Genomic DNA, 17,203 nt, shown 5'->3' on the forward strand with positions numbered 1-17,203 from the left:
CTGCTTTGCCCTTGTGAGGCCCCACATGGAGTGCTGCATCCAGGTCTGGGGGCCCCAGCACAAGAAGGATTTGGGGCTCTAAGAGTGGATCCAGAGGAGGGCCACAAAGTTGATCAGAGGGTGGAGCACCTCTCTTACGGAGCCAGGCTGAGAGAGCTGGGGCTGTTCGGCCTGGAGAAGACCTTGGGGAGACCTCAATGTAGCTTTTTAATACTTAAAGAGGGCTTATAAAAATATGGAGAGCAAATTTTTCTTGGACAGACTGATAGAACAAGGAGGAATGGATTTAAACTAAAAGAGGGGAGATTTAGATTATATGTTAGGAGGAAATTCTTAATTCAGAGGGTGAGGAGGCACTCAAATGGGCTCCCCAGAGAAGCTGTGGATGCCCCATCCCTGGAATTGTTCAAGGCCAGGTTGGACAAGACCTTGAGCATCTCTGCCCATGGCAGGGGGGTTTGGTGTTAGATGATCTTTATGGTTCCTTTCAACCCAGGACATTTTTATGATTCTATGATCAGAAACAAAGGTATAGGCTTTTATGACATTATCTGCCTCACCATGGGAACATATGATTGTAAGGTTTGCAAATAAGCTTGCCTGGGGAAAAGGTTTTTTATAAAGATTTTATATGAAGGCCCACAACCTTCTATGACACTTGTGTTGTATGGTAACTCTGAGACTTGTGTTGTCATTTGATTCATACAGAAAATACAGAATGAGATTTTCTCCTTCCTTACAGTAACCTTTCTGGTTTATCACTCTGTTTTTTCAGACCACTGCTCTTCTAGCAGTGGATGAATTGTCATGGACTACAATGTGTTTCATCATCTTTTTGGGGGAAGGAAGGCCACAACTCTGAATGAGGTTGGACTCGATGATCTTGAGGTCTCTTCCAACCTAGAAATTCTGTGAATCTGTAACTTTCTGCATAAGTAATGCAGAATGTATGCAGCTCATCATCCAGTCCAAGTAAAAATGCAGTGCAAGCAAGACCTGATCCTTACTTCTCCCTCTTTTAACAAACATTCTATCAATGATGTTGATTAAATCTGTAAAATTGTCTGCTTCCTTCCTGCCTTTATAACTATTTTCTTATTTGATGTTTATTAGCTTCCATTTTTCCTTTTAGGTTTGAACACACATCATTGTAACAATGGTAATAAATTGCCCCTAACAGTATTTGTCTGGAGCAATAGAGAATTGAGACACTTTGGTATAGTTCCTGGAAAGATTTTTTCAGTTTTTCATAAGTTTTTGAGTGCAGATGATCATTTCAGTCTGAAGAGACACCACAGATGAACTTTGTCAGTTTTGACTGAGTTTCAGTTGGAAAATTCTGTTAAATCAAAACTCTCCAAATGGAACTCATGGAGTGTGAACCACTGTACCTTCAAATCAAGAAAATATTCATATTAATTTCTCGGAAACAAAACTGTTTGATATTTTGTTGTTTATTATAGTCTGGCTTCTATGTTGGAAGAAGATTTCACACTGTATTTTGTGTTTACAGAAGGTTATTTATTAAATTATCTATTTCTAACTCATCATAATTGAAATATTTACTTTTCTTTACATTCTGGATTTTCTGTACCTGGTCTAGCACAGCAGATTTATCAAGGAATCACAGAATCACAGAATTTCTAGGTTGGAAGAGACCTCAAGATCATCGAGTCCAACCTCTAACCTAACACGAACAGTCCCCACTAAACCATATCCCTAAGCTCTACATCTAAACGTCTTTTGAAGACTTCCAGGGATGGTGACTCCACCACCTCCCTGGGCAGCCTGTTCCAGTGCCTAACAACCCTTTCAGTAAAGAAGCTCTTCCTAACATCTAACCTAAAACTCCCCTGGCACAACTTTAGCCCATTCCCCCTCGTCCTGTCACCAGGCACGTGGGAGAACAGACCAACCCCCACCTCACTACAGCCTCCTTTAAGGTATCTGTAGAGAGCAATAAGGTCACCCCTGAGCCTCCTTTTCTCCAGGCTGAACAAGCCCAGCTCCCTCAGCCGCTCCTCGTAGGACTTGTTCTCCAGGCCCCTCACCAGCTTCGTCGCCCTTCTCTGGACCCTCTCAAGCACCTCGATGTCCTTCTTGTAACGAGGGGCCCAAAACTGAACACAGTACTCGAGGTGCGGCCTCACCAGAGCCGAGTACAGGGGGACGATCACCTCCCTAGCCCTGCTGGTCACACTGTTTCTGATACAAGCCAGGATGCCGTTGGCCTTCTTGGCCACCTGAGCACACTGCTGGCTCATATTCAGCCGACTGTCCACCATCACTCCCAGGTCCTTCTCTGCCTGGCAGCTCTAACACAACATTACATTTTTAAATGTGTCCCAACACTTTCCTATATAACCATTCAAATAACTAATGGGAAATAGATATCAGGTATAAAACAAAATAGCTATTTTATACATCTATGAGGCAAAGAAGAGATTCAAGGTGCTTTTTTGTTTGTTTGTTTGTTTGTTTTAATTCACTTTTGCATGCCAGATGTGGACTTCGGAGTGTTCTGAAGTGATTACATAGAAACTGTGTATTTCTTTTGTGCATTTTATGACCATTTTTGTGTCAGGAAGCAACTGCACTTGTAACTGTCCATTTGTTGTGTACAATAACATGTTTGCACTTCTGCATGTGTGTTTTGGAGAATACAAACCAGGATCTCACATTCGCAATAGAACAAATAACACATGGTGCTGAGACATTTAGAAGACTGGTTTGCATCCAAAGTCATTGAATCAGTAGAATTATTGATTGCTAGGACAAAAGCAGTTTCACTGATTAATTCTTCATAAATTATTTTAAAGCTTACACATTAGCTGAAATTTCTATCTTGTAAGCATGGTGAACAAGTGCTTTTAGCCCTTAAGACCTTCTGAGGAACAAGTTCTCTTTTTATTTACATTTTTGATTGTTCATTTGTCACAGCCAGACATGATGCAGAAGATATTTCACTGAATAATTTGGCTCAGTATTTGATATCTGTATTGTTGTTGTTTGTTTATTTTCCCCCAGAGCTCTATGTTATTTGGTTGATCTCAACCTATGACATGTCATTCAACAGTGTATACCTCCATTTTTAACTGCTTCTGTACAGTTCTATTAAAAATATATATATTTAACCTGAATATTTAGTTTCTTATACTTATCCATCCATGGATCTCCTGATTTTTTTTTCTTTACTTCAGCAAGGTCAAACTCATTCCTATTCTAAGTATACACGGTACCTATTCAAACTTTTACAATATGTCAGCTGTTGAAGTAATTATATTAGTATGAATGTGAATGGGGAAAAATATAAACAGTGAGAAAAAGAGGGAATAAAAAAGATTTAAAGCTTACAGAAGAAAATAAAATGATTCCTACTGCCACTGAATGTATCAAGTCCACTCAGATGGTATTGTTCCAGGTGCTCAGCAATATGGGGACCTGTCTTGAATTTAGTTCAAAAATCCCTGTTTTCCATAATTTTTTTTTTTTTTTTTTTTTTTTACTTATTAATCTACAGATGAGACCCATAAGGTTTTCATCAAATTAGCCACATTCAGGGAGGCATCTGTGTTTCTGAAGGAGATGGAAATCTTCAGTTTTGTCCACTGAAGTTATCATCTTATATCATAAATAAGGTTGCTTAGGACCTCCCAGAAAGGAAATAGAGTATTAACTTTTACGAAATGAACTGTTGTCAAAGCTCTGCTGCGGAAAATATAGCAGTTTTCAATTAATATTCTATTTGTCTTGTATCTTTTACTTTGAGGCAAATCTATTGAGAATTCTAAGATGAATCACAGTTGCCTTTTCAATTTAAAATCTATACAGGCTCACTGTTATTTGAGTCTAGAGTCTATATCCTGTACTTCATGCTCTAGATCTTTACTAGTAGTAAGCCTCTCATTTAGCAGTGGACAAAGCTTGGACCTATATATACATCCAGACTAATATTCTTTTCTTCTTGTGGGTGTACTTCAGTTCTCTTCTTAGAAGGGCACAAGGAAAGGAGACCTCTGTGCAAAGGGTAATGTTTCATTTCAGTAGGATTTTGATTCGCTTCTTTTCACAAATCTTCTGATTTGGGTCAGGGAAAAGAAAATAAAAAAAATACATACTTGGCACTTAGAATACAACACAATCTTGTGGAAATTAGATATCAAAGCAGGTCTGAAAAGAGCCCTAAATCAGCTTTCCCTGTGATAACGACTTTCCATTGTCATATGCTGTGGTTGTTCATACTCGTAGTCCGTACCACTATGATCTATACAATAACACTGGGAGGCAAAGTGAGCTTTCTCAGCTTATTGTGATCCCCTCAGGAGTAAAGGAAAAGACCCATATTTCTCTTGCTGATTTTGTCCTAAGCAGATTTAAGTGTGCAGTGTGTATTTAATCAATTTTAGTAGTGGAGTATTCAGCAGCTGTACATATACATGGTGACCATGTAAGATAACACTACTGTTAAAGATTCTGTTTTAGCGATTGGATTTTTGTACTCAATTACACTTCACAGAAATTAGGTAGTGACAGAACTAGCATCTGTGGGCCAATGAAACCAAAAAACGGTGTTCAACACTGCTGATGACAAACTCCTTTCTCCAGTGCAAAGTGAGTGGATTGGATGTCTGGATTTGAGTTATTCTGTAACAATGCATCTGACACCCTTCTGCATCAAGAAGCAAGGGTGAGGTATTTGCACGTAGGAACAACTGAATAGTACTTTTTAGTTTTGTTTTTGAACCTTGTTTACTTATATTAGTTCATGTTTCAAAGTTAGTCTTGTATTAGAGTGATTTTTTTTTCAGACATTTATTCACAGGGAAATACTGATCAGCTACACAATTCACAGATTGTTTTTGAATTCATCACTTTCAGCAGAAGAAAATTACTGAATAAATAATAAAAAAATCTTACTGTAAAAAAAAAAAAAAGAAAATTTTCATTAAGAAATTAACATCATTTTATTAATGAAGAGCTCATAAGATATTGAAAACTATTTTTTTCTTAAGATAAAATGATTTTTGTGTTGAGATTTTTTGTCCAGGCAAAAATAAATAAATAAATAAATAAATAAATAAATATTTAACAATTTCATAGTATTTAAAACTTAAAAAGAGTTTCTTTAGTTGCTGTGAAAAACTGAATTGTGTTTGCAGATCCATCCCTGTGTTCCATGTTTTCTTTCATATAAACTTGGATTTTATTTTGAGATTAATTGGTCTTAGAGTATTGCATTAAATTATGAGAAAATTTTCCTTTCATTGTGAAACCATATGAATAAAGTGTTACAGACTAAGCTAAGTTTACACTCAAACTAGAATAAGAATGGGAAAAAATATAGATCTGAAATGAAATTGAAGAAATGGCAAACAAGCCATATGCATAAAACTTGCATTGAATTCAAATAAATTTGAATTTTCTTTGGTTGAGAGCACTGGGAGAGGGAGATGACACAAACTGTCTTTTGCATGGCTGTGTCACTTCTCACAGTGAGCATGCTGAGGCCCCTTCACTTCTATCCTTTGGTTCTTTGGTCCAGGCCTTTCAATAGACTTGGACAGGAATGCCAGACAGCCGCAAGGAGAAGAGTGTTTTGGTGCCCTGAAGGCAGGACAAGCATTAATATGGGCTGCCAGGGAAGTCGTGGAGTCACTAGCCCTAGAAAAATTCAAAAGATGTGTGGACATGATTCTAAGGGATGTGGTTTAGCAATGGGACTCAGTAGGTCAGGTTGATGGTTGGACTTGATTATCTTGAAGGCCTGTTCCAACCTAGATAATTCTATTATTCTATGATGCAAATGTCATATCTTGGGCAATTTTTGTTTTGTTGGTGGTTTGGAGGGCTGTGAACTAGGTAAGGCTGATGAATGTATAGCATAAATGGCTTGATAACTCTAGAGCTATCAAATACGGAAATTTGTTATCAGCAGAAATCATTCAAAGTTCATGAACATGATTATATTTTAATTGGGTCAGTTTGTCATGAGAGAGCTCTAAGTGAGATTATACTATTTTCTGACATAAAAAGAAACATTTGAGTTTTTCAACGATAGCAGAGTTGATCAGTTTGAGAGAATTTCAGCATTATAACATACATAGTATGAGGATATAGCCTCATAATGTAAAGATAGGTCATTAAGAGTGTAATAAAACAATCACACTCAATGAAAATTAGTATTCTAGAATCTCTGTTTAAAAACAAACCATGTCTTACCACTTGACTTTTTATCTAACAAGGCATTTTAGAGGACAGATTCTATGAAACTTCTATTAGTTCTATGAAAGGAATCCTCCACTTTCACTTAAAAAAAAAAAATCCCTTTCTTTTATAAGTGAAATCCAAACATTTGTATTTTAAATATGTGATTGTAAATAACATATATAGCAGTTCCTCAAATCCAAAGAAATTACAAATGTAGAATTATAGTTGTAAGATTTGAAACCAACCCATAACAACTGGATGTTGAATCTTTTGTATTTTTATTTTCATATCTGCCTGGAATTTTTGCTATGTTATTATTTATTTCTAAATTGGTGTCTTTGGCGCTGACCTTGACTTTAAGGTAGTGTTTACTTTTATATCTGATTAGCTAGGAGGAGTTTTTCTTCCTTTTATACCAAAGGTTAATTAAAAAAAAAAAAAAAAGCAAGGACTTAAATACTTTCTTCTGTGACATGAGTTAGACATGAGTTAGACATGATTATTCAGTGATACTGCTTTACTGCTTTCCACAAAACAGACTACTCATAGTTTCAGTTAAAGCTAGAAAGAAAGAAAATAAATAAATAAATAAATAAATAAAAGCAATTGTTGTTTTAGGGCTTTTAGGTACAAGTCTTTTAAATCAAATCAAAATATACTAAACCAATAGTTACTGTGAAATAGATTAAAATAGAAGCATTTTTAATCTGTAATTTTAAAAGAAAGTAGACAGATGAATGATATGCAAGTCTGTCACTAATCTTCAGTGGATTTGTAAATCTAAGATATTATAATTCTCAAACTTAATTTCACAATAATTCAACAAGTGAGATCAAACCAGTTAGTTAAAATTAGTTAAATCAATTATAGTCCAAATGAATCTAATCACATGAATAAAAAGATATTTCTATACTTCTGCTTGGATGTTGTTTATACATCATGCCTCAGACAAAAATCTTCACAGCTGCAAACATATTGTTCTAAAATCTCTTATTCAAAGACATTTATTGCTATTATTGCCTATGCAAAATAATAAGCACTCTTTCTGACACTAATGATCTGATCTATAATTGTACCATAAATTTTTAATCTCTATTTTTTTTTTCCAAACAATTGATCTCAATTCTGACAGTGGCTCTAATCTTAAATCAAGAGAGGAAAAAAATTAATTTTCTTCCCGACATATTTCACCATATAATCAGATTGTTTTTCTTTAAATTAATTTTTGCTCCATGCTATTTTTCTATATTTGCAGGTACTAATGGATAAATTTCAACTCTGAATCTCAGGATTTTAAATTGGCTGAAGGAATAAATGTATAGCTATGATCATAAATATATATCAAAGCAGTCAAAGACTTGGCTATATATTCTACCTTGATGTATATACAAAATTTCTGTTACTGTTAATGGGAGATAATGTGAGTGTTTTGAGGGCAGAATATATTCTAGACAGTGAAACCAGTTTTTTTCCTACCAGTCCAATTTTTTCCTTCTCAGTATGTTGTTTGCCACTATAACATAGAATTTGAATCTTAGGAATTTTAGGAACTTTACTGAAAGTAATTACAGAATTTCTACCTTTATCATAACAAATCGATTTTACAAGATTCACAAGGGATAAAAACATAATAAGAAATTAAACTGCACAAGGGTATAAACTAAAGTATGTTTGAACAAATTTAGATTTGTAAATTGCAAACAATGTCTGAGTAGGTGAAACCCCCCTGAATTTCTGTTCCAAAATAAGGACCAGAAAGAATGACAACAAAAAGAAGTCATGATTATTAATAATGTTGAAGATGGTAGCAAAGGAACATTGGCACATCATGGTGGTGCAGAAAGGTGAAAGCATAAAGTAGAAAATAAACCATTTTTCCCTATACACAGGCTGCAGATGAAACAACTAAATGCAAAATAACAGATAACATTGGAAGCGTTTTCTCAGGATGTGTAGTGCCATAGCTTTTTCTGAAAGGCTAGATAAAGGTTTTGCTATGTCAGCGAGTTGTTCACAATTTTATTACTATTCATTCATAAAAGACTTTAAAAAGCTTTAGTTTTTCCAAGGGCGTCCCAAGTGACACATTTCACAGAAGCCCCTGTGCTTTCACCACAAGCAGTGTCAGGAAATCACTGGTTCAGTTTACAGATTCAGACCCATTACTTGTATAAGAACAAGAGCCAAGGCAATTCCTTTATTGTCTAAGCATCTAATGATTTCCTTGCTTTTAATGTCATTTGGTTGTGCATTCAGTTCTCTTGAGAGAAAAAGGATGAGAATGAGACAATTGGGTGACACTGAGAACGATGTTTCCCACAAAGCAAACAAGTCAGTGTGGAAACTCCCCTCCCTATTTCAAGAAGTCAATCTTGTTCCCACTTCTGCTGGGATGCGTTCACAGCTCAGTGATAAGTAAAGTGCTAAGCAGGTATGAATAGCCACTGAAATTGGCATTATTAATTTTTTCCCCAGTGAAATGGGTTAGAAAAAAATATTTAGAGGAAATATCCAAACAAACAAAAAACAAGAAAACAAAAACAAAACAAAACAAAAACACATCAAGCCTGTAAGAACTTCTGTAAGAACTTCTCTGATAATACAAAAGTGTGTCACTGGTAGATAGGCACAGATGCCTTCATTTTTGCCCCAGTCATTGTCATCACAATGACATCAGTAAGAGGCAAGCTACATATTTAGAGAAGGTGGATTTAGGTTCCAGGTGGCTGTTTACTGCAGACTAGTTGCAATTGTGAAGTTTTGAGTAACCTAAATGCATAATTTGTCCCTTAACTTATAATTAGCTTCAGATGACAAGCAGTTCTGTCATATTATTTTTCAAGGCAAACAATTTTCCTATCAATAATAATTTTTGGATCAACTGACAATGGAAAAAATGTAAATAAATTCAACATAACATCCTTAAGAGGACCAGAAAGAATATCTTCTGTTGAAATTCTGAGGTGTGCATTCTGCATATAGTATAAATTAAAATACTACATGCACTGATTCAAAAGTGTGGTTAAATAGTGTTATTGTAAGGCTGTACTGAAATGTTTCCTTTGTTAAAAGCACATTAAAAGTATTTATGATCCTATCTAGAATTGATCTCTACACATCTATTAGGTTCAATAAACATGGAATTGTTTATTGAGGGAAAAAAAAAAAAAACGACAGATGATAGAAATGAAGTTTAAAAAGTTGTTACAAAATTCAGTGGAAGATGTTCTGGTACAACAGTAGAAAAATATAGTTTATTTGGAAGAACTGCCAAGGGAAGGTGCTACTGTGATTTAAAACAAACAAACAAACAAACAAATAAATAAATAATCTAGACTTGGAAAAGCCAAACTTTTAAACTAGAAGAAATATATATATATATAATAAATATATAAATATATATATATATATATATATATATAATTCCCTGTTTGCCTTGGAGTGGTGCTTTGTATTGGCTATTTTTTTGTGTTCTTTGGGAATTAAGTGTGGTTTTACTTACAATAGATAAACTTATTTTTTGTAACCTGTTTGCTCATGAAAGTTTGAACTGTTAATTGTGGCATCACTCTGCAGGGAATCATATGCAAATAAGATGCAGTAGTCTTTTGGTCACAGTACTGTCATATTTCATTTGGAAAATTATATGAGATTTCATACAATCATTGCATTCTCTTATTTGTGAATGTCATGCCAAAGTGTTCCCATTAGCAAACAAAAGATGTCCAAGAGATAACGTGCATATTTATATGCAATATCTCAACATTGTTCAGCTTGAAATACCCCAAGGTCTTAGTGTGTTTTCTTGAATGGAGACATGTTGCAGACAGTGTGTTGTGTAGACTTGGAAAAACTTTTAGCTTTAGATGTTATGAAGCTCCAGATACTTTCGCCTCATTTTTTCTAGGTGGTTCCTGCCCTGGAATACTCATCTCCAAGTCTGGATGAACTGATTTTTGTGCAGTTCAAATTGTATTGCATCATCCTTGAAGGATCCTGAGCTTAGCATGCTGCAGGGAAAAAAATGAGTTCATGGACAGAGAGAGAAACAAAGAGACTTCCTGGCCCTGAGAGCTGGCAGCAGGCAGGAAAATGCAACTAGTACGGAAGGAATTTTTAAGCATGCAGCTGCCAACTGCCTCAACTCTTGTCTAAGCATGGATAAACTCAGGATTTTTTTTTTTTTGAAAGGTTAGAGCTCAGAGACAGAAATTGTAAGTGACGCATCCTTAGCCCAGATTTCACCTTCCACCTGTAAAGTTTTGTCTCGAACACAAAATCTAACATTCTCAGTGTTATTTCAAGAAACAGTTTTGTTTTATTTTATTTTATTTTATTTTATTTTATTTTATTTTATTTTATTTTATTTTATTTTATTTTATTTTTTATTTTTCTTTATTTTACTTTATTTATTTTATTTTATCTTATTTTATATTTTTGCTATGGAAAACAGTGAATTTACCCCGAATCTCTTTCTGAGAAATGAATGAGGTATTTTGAATGATGATCTCTAAAAACTCAGGAGCTCAGAAAACAAATCTGGAAAATTTAGCCTGAATAGGTACAGCTTGACAGAAGTTTAAGCCATTAAAAATCAGTATTTATTTGGAGTGTTGGGAAACTTCAGCTGTAGGAGATGTTCCTACCTCCATTAACAATACATGTGAAAATTCAACAGCTAGCAACAGAGAAAAGCTCACATGTATTAGAGTGTTAGTATATTAACATGCATATGGAGAGAGAGAAAAAAAATAAAATGCTTCTTTCCATATTTTTTTTAATGAGACAGAATCATACTTTAGTAAGAAAAACAGGCATACTTAAGAAATTAAATTGAACAGAAATAGGAACAACTCTGGTTTTATACATTCCCTTGACAAATTTCTCAAGTTTTTATGACTGTATAATCCAGTTCCTGTCACAGTTTTCTGCCATGCTATCTTTCAGACGATTGGTTTTGTGCATAGTTATTAGTCTGATGTTGCTAATCTCTCATTCTACAGAAAGAAACTAAACTGCTTCCATCTGACTGCTTATAGCGGCTTTTAAAAGGATGTAGCTGAGGTAGCCTAATGGGAAATTGGGAGATCAAAATTTTAAAGATGATGTTTGATATTTCACATGTTCCAGGTGGTTTAGAGACTACAGTCATTATAGAGGCAGTATTTTCCATCTTTATATGGAAGAAAATAATTAATATCATTCAATTTTATAGTACCTCCTGTTAATTATGAAACACGCATGGTGGGATTTCCTTCACCTATGTTATCTGGGACAAAAGTTATGCATGCAATACAACCCTCTTCCCCATCTGTGGAGAGAATGACTCATCCCAGCATAGGATAGGTTTGTGTTGCAGAAGGGTTAGCTTCTCAGTGGAAGTGCCTGTTTTTCCCCATTAACTACATAAGGGCTCTAGATGATTTGTTCACCAGACATCCAAGTTTTAGATGGTTGAACCCAATGGAGTTGAGACTCAGTGGCTGTAATAAGTTTCTTTCTGTAGACATGAAGCTTATGTAGAGATGAATGTTTTCATGTCTTTTCAGTTATATCCACCATTAGCAATTCAGATATAATTCATCCTGGTTTCAGATCAAATACAGAGCAAATACTCTTTTGGACATTGGTCAGATCATAAAAGGATGAATTTGTTCTTTTGTTGATGTAGACCAACCAAAAAGTAGTGAATATATGAGTGTTTCTACACATTCTAGTCTATGACATTAGTTTTTTCTGTTTCCAGACTCTGGAAAATCATTCCTCACACTAATTCCTGTCAGCAGTAAAGAATCATAAATATTTCTTACTCACACTAAACAATAAATGAAAATGCTAGTCTTCTCTTCAAGCTCCCTCTATAGTTTATTTTTGTTTTGTATATGATTTATCAAAGACTGAATGTCTAGCATCCTCCTCTGCTCCTTTGTTGATAACAGCCTTGATATCCCAGGAGTCACACTTTTTTGAGCCATCATCACTTTCAGATTTTTCTCCCAGTGTTGAATAGTAGGGGAGTTAATACCACAAGAAATACATTACCCTTAACTGATATCTCTGAGATTCAGAATAGTTTGAAGGATTATGGCATCCTTAGGCAGAAAGCAAATGCTGGCTCTACCTTTTAGAAGAAAATTGTTTACTGAATTTTCTGGAGTCAATGTTCCATCTCTGTTTCTCCAGAGCATATGAGATCTGTGACGGTTTTCCTCGAATTTCAATGAAGCAAGCTCTAAGTCTATAGGCCAATGAACAGACATTGTCCCTCTTTCCCCTGCCACCATGCAGCCTCTGAAACACACTTTGAGAAATATTTCTTTGTTCCTCAAGAAAAAGGAATTCTCCTTGGTTTCTCCTAGCTTCTGGAGACTTATGCAAAGACCTGAAACATATATGAGTATAGTTCTCTTAATATACTTCTCACTTTCCCACAGGAATCTCTTTGTCCATTGTTTATCTTGTCATATATAAAATGAGAAAGAAGTCTGTGCTTGATTCATTCTCTGAAGTGTCTGTCACAGCAGCATAATAAATAACTATAAATCTTGCATCCTTCAGATGAGAAATCAATTCACAAAGGTAATTTTTAGATATTTGATTCAGAAGAAGAATCCAGGGTGGAGGAAGATTAAGTGAAGTGGAGAAGTGAAGAACTAACCTCATGTTTCTTGATTAGGTACAACTATAGGAAGAGGCAACATTCAGCTTAAAGGATTTTTCTGTGTGAAAACCAAAGATGAATTCCCTGATTCGCTATAGAAGGTATCCCATTTTCTTTTCTTTTCTTTTCTTTTCTTTTCTTTTCTTTTCTTTTCTTTTCTTTTCTTTTCTTTTCTTTTCTTTTCTTTTCTTTTCTTTTCTTTTCTTTTCTTTTCTTTTCTTTCTTCTCTTCTCTTCTCTTCTCTTCTCTTCTCTTCTCTTCTCTTCTCTTCTCTTCTCTTCTCTTCTCTTCTCTTCTCTTCTCTTCTCTTCTCTTCTCTTCTCTTCTCTTCTCTTCTCTTCTCTTCTCTTCTCTTCTCTTCTCTTCTCTTCTCTTCTCTCTGGATTATTAATTTCACTGACATATTTAAAGCATTTCTGTTTAGCTGCCACTTTTTTCCATCCCAGACTCTGCCTGCCCTCCTCTGGTCTTTCCACACCTTCACAGGCAAAGAACTAAAATGCTGAAACACCTGGAAGCAAGGAAGCAAGCAAGGAAGGAAGGAAGGAAGGAAGGAAGGAAAGAAAAACATTTTTACTGTGAGGATGGTCAAATACTGTAACAGGATTTCTGGTGAGGTGGTTGATGTGTCCTGCCTGTCAGTGTTCAAGAGGCATTTGGACAATGCCCTCAAAAACAGTCTTTAAGTTTTGTTTGCCCTGAAATGGTAAAGCAGTTGGATTAGATGATCTTTGAAGGTACCATCGCGTGGCCAGGAGGTCAAGGAATGTGATTCTCCCTGTCTCTTCTGCTCTCATGAGACTCCGCTCTGGGGTGCTGCATTCAGCTCTGGAGTCCCCAGCATAAGAAGGACATGGACATATTAGAACAAGTCCAAAGGAGGACCATGAAGATTGTAAGGGGGCTGGAGCACTTCCCTTATGAAAGCAGGCTTGGGGTTGTCTAGCTCTGAAAAGAGAAGGCTCCAGAGATACCTCAATGCAGCCTTTCAGTATCTAAAAGGGAAGTACAGTAAAGCTGGGGAGGAACTATTTGTCAGGGAGTGTAGTGATATGACAAAAGGTATTTAAACTAGAGCTTTAAACTAAAAGAATGTAGGTTTATATTAGACATTAAGAAGAAATTCTTTACTACGAGGGTGGTAAGGCATTGGAGCAGGTTGCTCACAGAAGTTGTGGATGTCCCATCCTTGTCCAAGACCAGGTTGGATGGGGCTTTTAGCAACCTGGTGTAGTGGGTAGCATCTCTGCCTATGGCAGGGGGTGTGGAATTAGGTGATCTTTAAGGTCTTTTCCAACCCAACACATTCTATGTTTTTATGACTCTATATAGGCTAGCCCAGTTCACTTCACTTTGTTAAGTACTGTCTAGAATGTCAACCCAGTTGCTCACGTGTATACATCTCATGTAATTTGAGATGTCACATGGAATCCCAAACCATTCTGTGGGATGGGCACACAAAGAAGGATAATGAGCTCTTTCTGAAGTGGTAATTGGAGGTCAGAATTTGTATATCATGATCTAGAATTATACTAGGGAACTCTTTGAGGTAATTGAATTGAATTCTAAATCTCTAGTGGCTGTAACACATTTGATACCTAGATGGCATGTAGACACTTCAATATCAGGTATTTTTGTCTTGAACTGAGTCTTTCTCTGAAGGACAAGTTTAATACTCTGATGACATATTGCTCTGATGACATATAGTTACTATATTTTCCAACGTCAAGTGATGATGTTTTCTTAAACTGTCTTTTAGAAATTTCCCAGGCTAAAAAAAAAATAATAAATAAAGTCTTAAACCCTTCAGCATGTTTCTAAAGCAGTTTCTCTTACTTAAAGGACTGTGAATGTCCTAACGAAGGTATTTCTTTTTTCTGTTTCACTTTCACGTTTATAACTTCACAGCTATGTGGTCATAAATTAAACATCTACAACTGTTTCTAATATATCCTGATTAAATTTTGATATTTTTAGCAACATATAAAGAGTTACAATCAGTTTCATCCCTCTTTTAGATGTTATACAAGCTATAATGAATACTGGTCTCTAACCAGATAGTTTATAAATTAAGAAATACTGCCGTGATGAGGAACATAAGTAAATTTCCTATTAGTTTGTATGAATCACTAGTTTATACTGTAACATCTTAATTTCACATAAATTATTCATATGATTTTTAGTTTAAGATATTCACAGTGGATAAAGATTTTGAGAAAGATGAGTAATCAAACTGTTTTGAAAAACAGCTGTTCATGCACAGTAGACAGGAACTTATGATGTTACTGCATGTTTGAGAGGGATTACAAAAATCTCCCCCTTCATAAAGAAAAAAAAAAATAATCTGCATTTTCAAACTCATTTCATGTCCGATGACTTGAGTTCATTCAATATATGAGTAAAAAAAAAAATAAAAATAAAAAAAAAAATGAGTAGACAGTAGAGAAAATTAGAAATAGCTGTGGGTTTTCCTGTGGCAGGTTTCTTCTATTATCAAAGGCCGCTACTGAACTGAAATAAATTTCTGCTTTACAATTGTATCCCCACTATGTCAGCAGGTAAGCAAGAAGGAAGAGGAGAATAGAGATGGAAAAATGTGGAAAGATTGCATAGATAAAAATATAGCCAAAACCTGATCAGGTAGATAACTGAGACTTATTCCCTGTGTGTTCATGGCTGGTGTTGAAGGCACTGGGAATTACTGTTGCATTAGGCCTTTAAAATTAAGCTATTAGTAAATGTATCTTACTGGCATGGATGTGGACATTAGGAACAAAGATCATGCAATAGATTAACTGTTACTTTCTGCATTTTTTTTCCTGCTACACTGAAGAGAGAAAAACTTTCAAGCCTGCCCCCAGGAACACATTTAGCTTGAAATAAGTATTAGTCAGTTCGTATTAGGTTAGAGGGAGTTTGCAAAGTACTCTCATTAGCTTGGATTTAACAGTTATTCCTTACTTACCTTTCCTACAGTAGGTATTCCGCTCTGTGGGACTGGCAACTGGTCTAAGAATAACTCAGCCCCTTTCTGATGTCTGACACGTCCAGCTAGAGCAGCCAGGAAACATATGGATCATCTGCTTTACTAGCTATGTGTATACCACTTTCACCCTATTATTCCATCTACCTAAAATTCACCTCATGCTTTCAATTGATCTTCCTACTTATTTCCTCCCTGAAGGCTCAAATCTGCATCCAGTGAAGTCAGTATGAATGTTATATGAGAAGGATCAAGCCTTTAGACTGTGATTTAACAAGGTACTTAAGCACATGTCTGGCTTAGTGTACAAGAAGCTTCTCATTGAAAGCAGCAGAAAGATTGCTACTGGCCTAATTGGGAACAAAAGTGAGCTATGAACCATTAACCAGCTGCTGAATTCCACTACAGCAGTGTCTGTATTTCAGTGATGGGTTGGGTGTGAGCACTGAGAATAGTTTACAATGTGCTTGAGAACCTTAAGAATGAAAGCAGCTCTATGCCAGCTGCACAAAACCATGGAATTTACCAGTCTAGACAATATATCTGATGGTCTACAGCCACCAAGAATCTTGTAAAAAAGTAAATGGTATTTTTCAGAACAAGTTGAGAACTATACTTCCCCAAACTTCAGGCTAATTAGTGAAAAGCTGTTGTCAAGACTCTCATGAAGAGTTGGAAATTATTTTATGTATCTCCTTGTCATCTGCCAGAATATAATTTTTAAGCATGAATTTGTACATAGATAAATGTGTATACATATTTACATACAGGGTAGTATACATATCTTCTTAACCTACCAGGGCCGTGCTAGGGATACTTTCTCTGAGTTTGCTCCGCCTCTGTCTTCTTATGTTGCAGAATAGAAGAAATCACCAACATCCTTGGTAAGCACTTAGTAATATTTTTTAGGAAAAAGCAAAACAAACAAAAAAATAAAATAAAAAAAAATTACTTTGACTCATAAAAGCCAGAAAAACAGCAGACTGATGACTGCATCTGTGGATACTCTTATCCTTTTTCCCCACTGTCATATTTGGTAAGTCCTGCAATCTTCACCAGTATAGGCTGTACTCCTGTAGGATGTTTGTTGTGTAGGTGAGAGCAACACAGTTGTAGATTGATTGTGCAGTCTGTAGGCTGATGGTTACGGCATATGTGAGAGGCAAGTGTGGAAGATACACTGTGTGATGATAGGTAGGAAAAGAAAATGCTAATTTTTGTAGGTGGGCATGATCCTCCCACTGCCCTTTGCACTTAGGTCAGTTTATGGCAGTTTTAAAGCTGTGAGATCCACATCCCTCAATTTTCTTTATCACTTGCCAACAGTAAAGCATCACAGTCCACCACATGTC

This window comes from Anas acuta, chromosome 2, assembly GCF_963932015.1.
Source record: "Anas acuta chromosome 2, bAnaAcu1.1, whole genome shotgun sequence".
Lineage (NCBI taxonomy): Eukaryota > Metazoa > Chordata > Aves > Anseriformes > Anatidae > Anas > Anas acuta.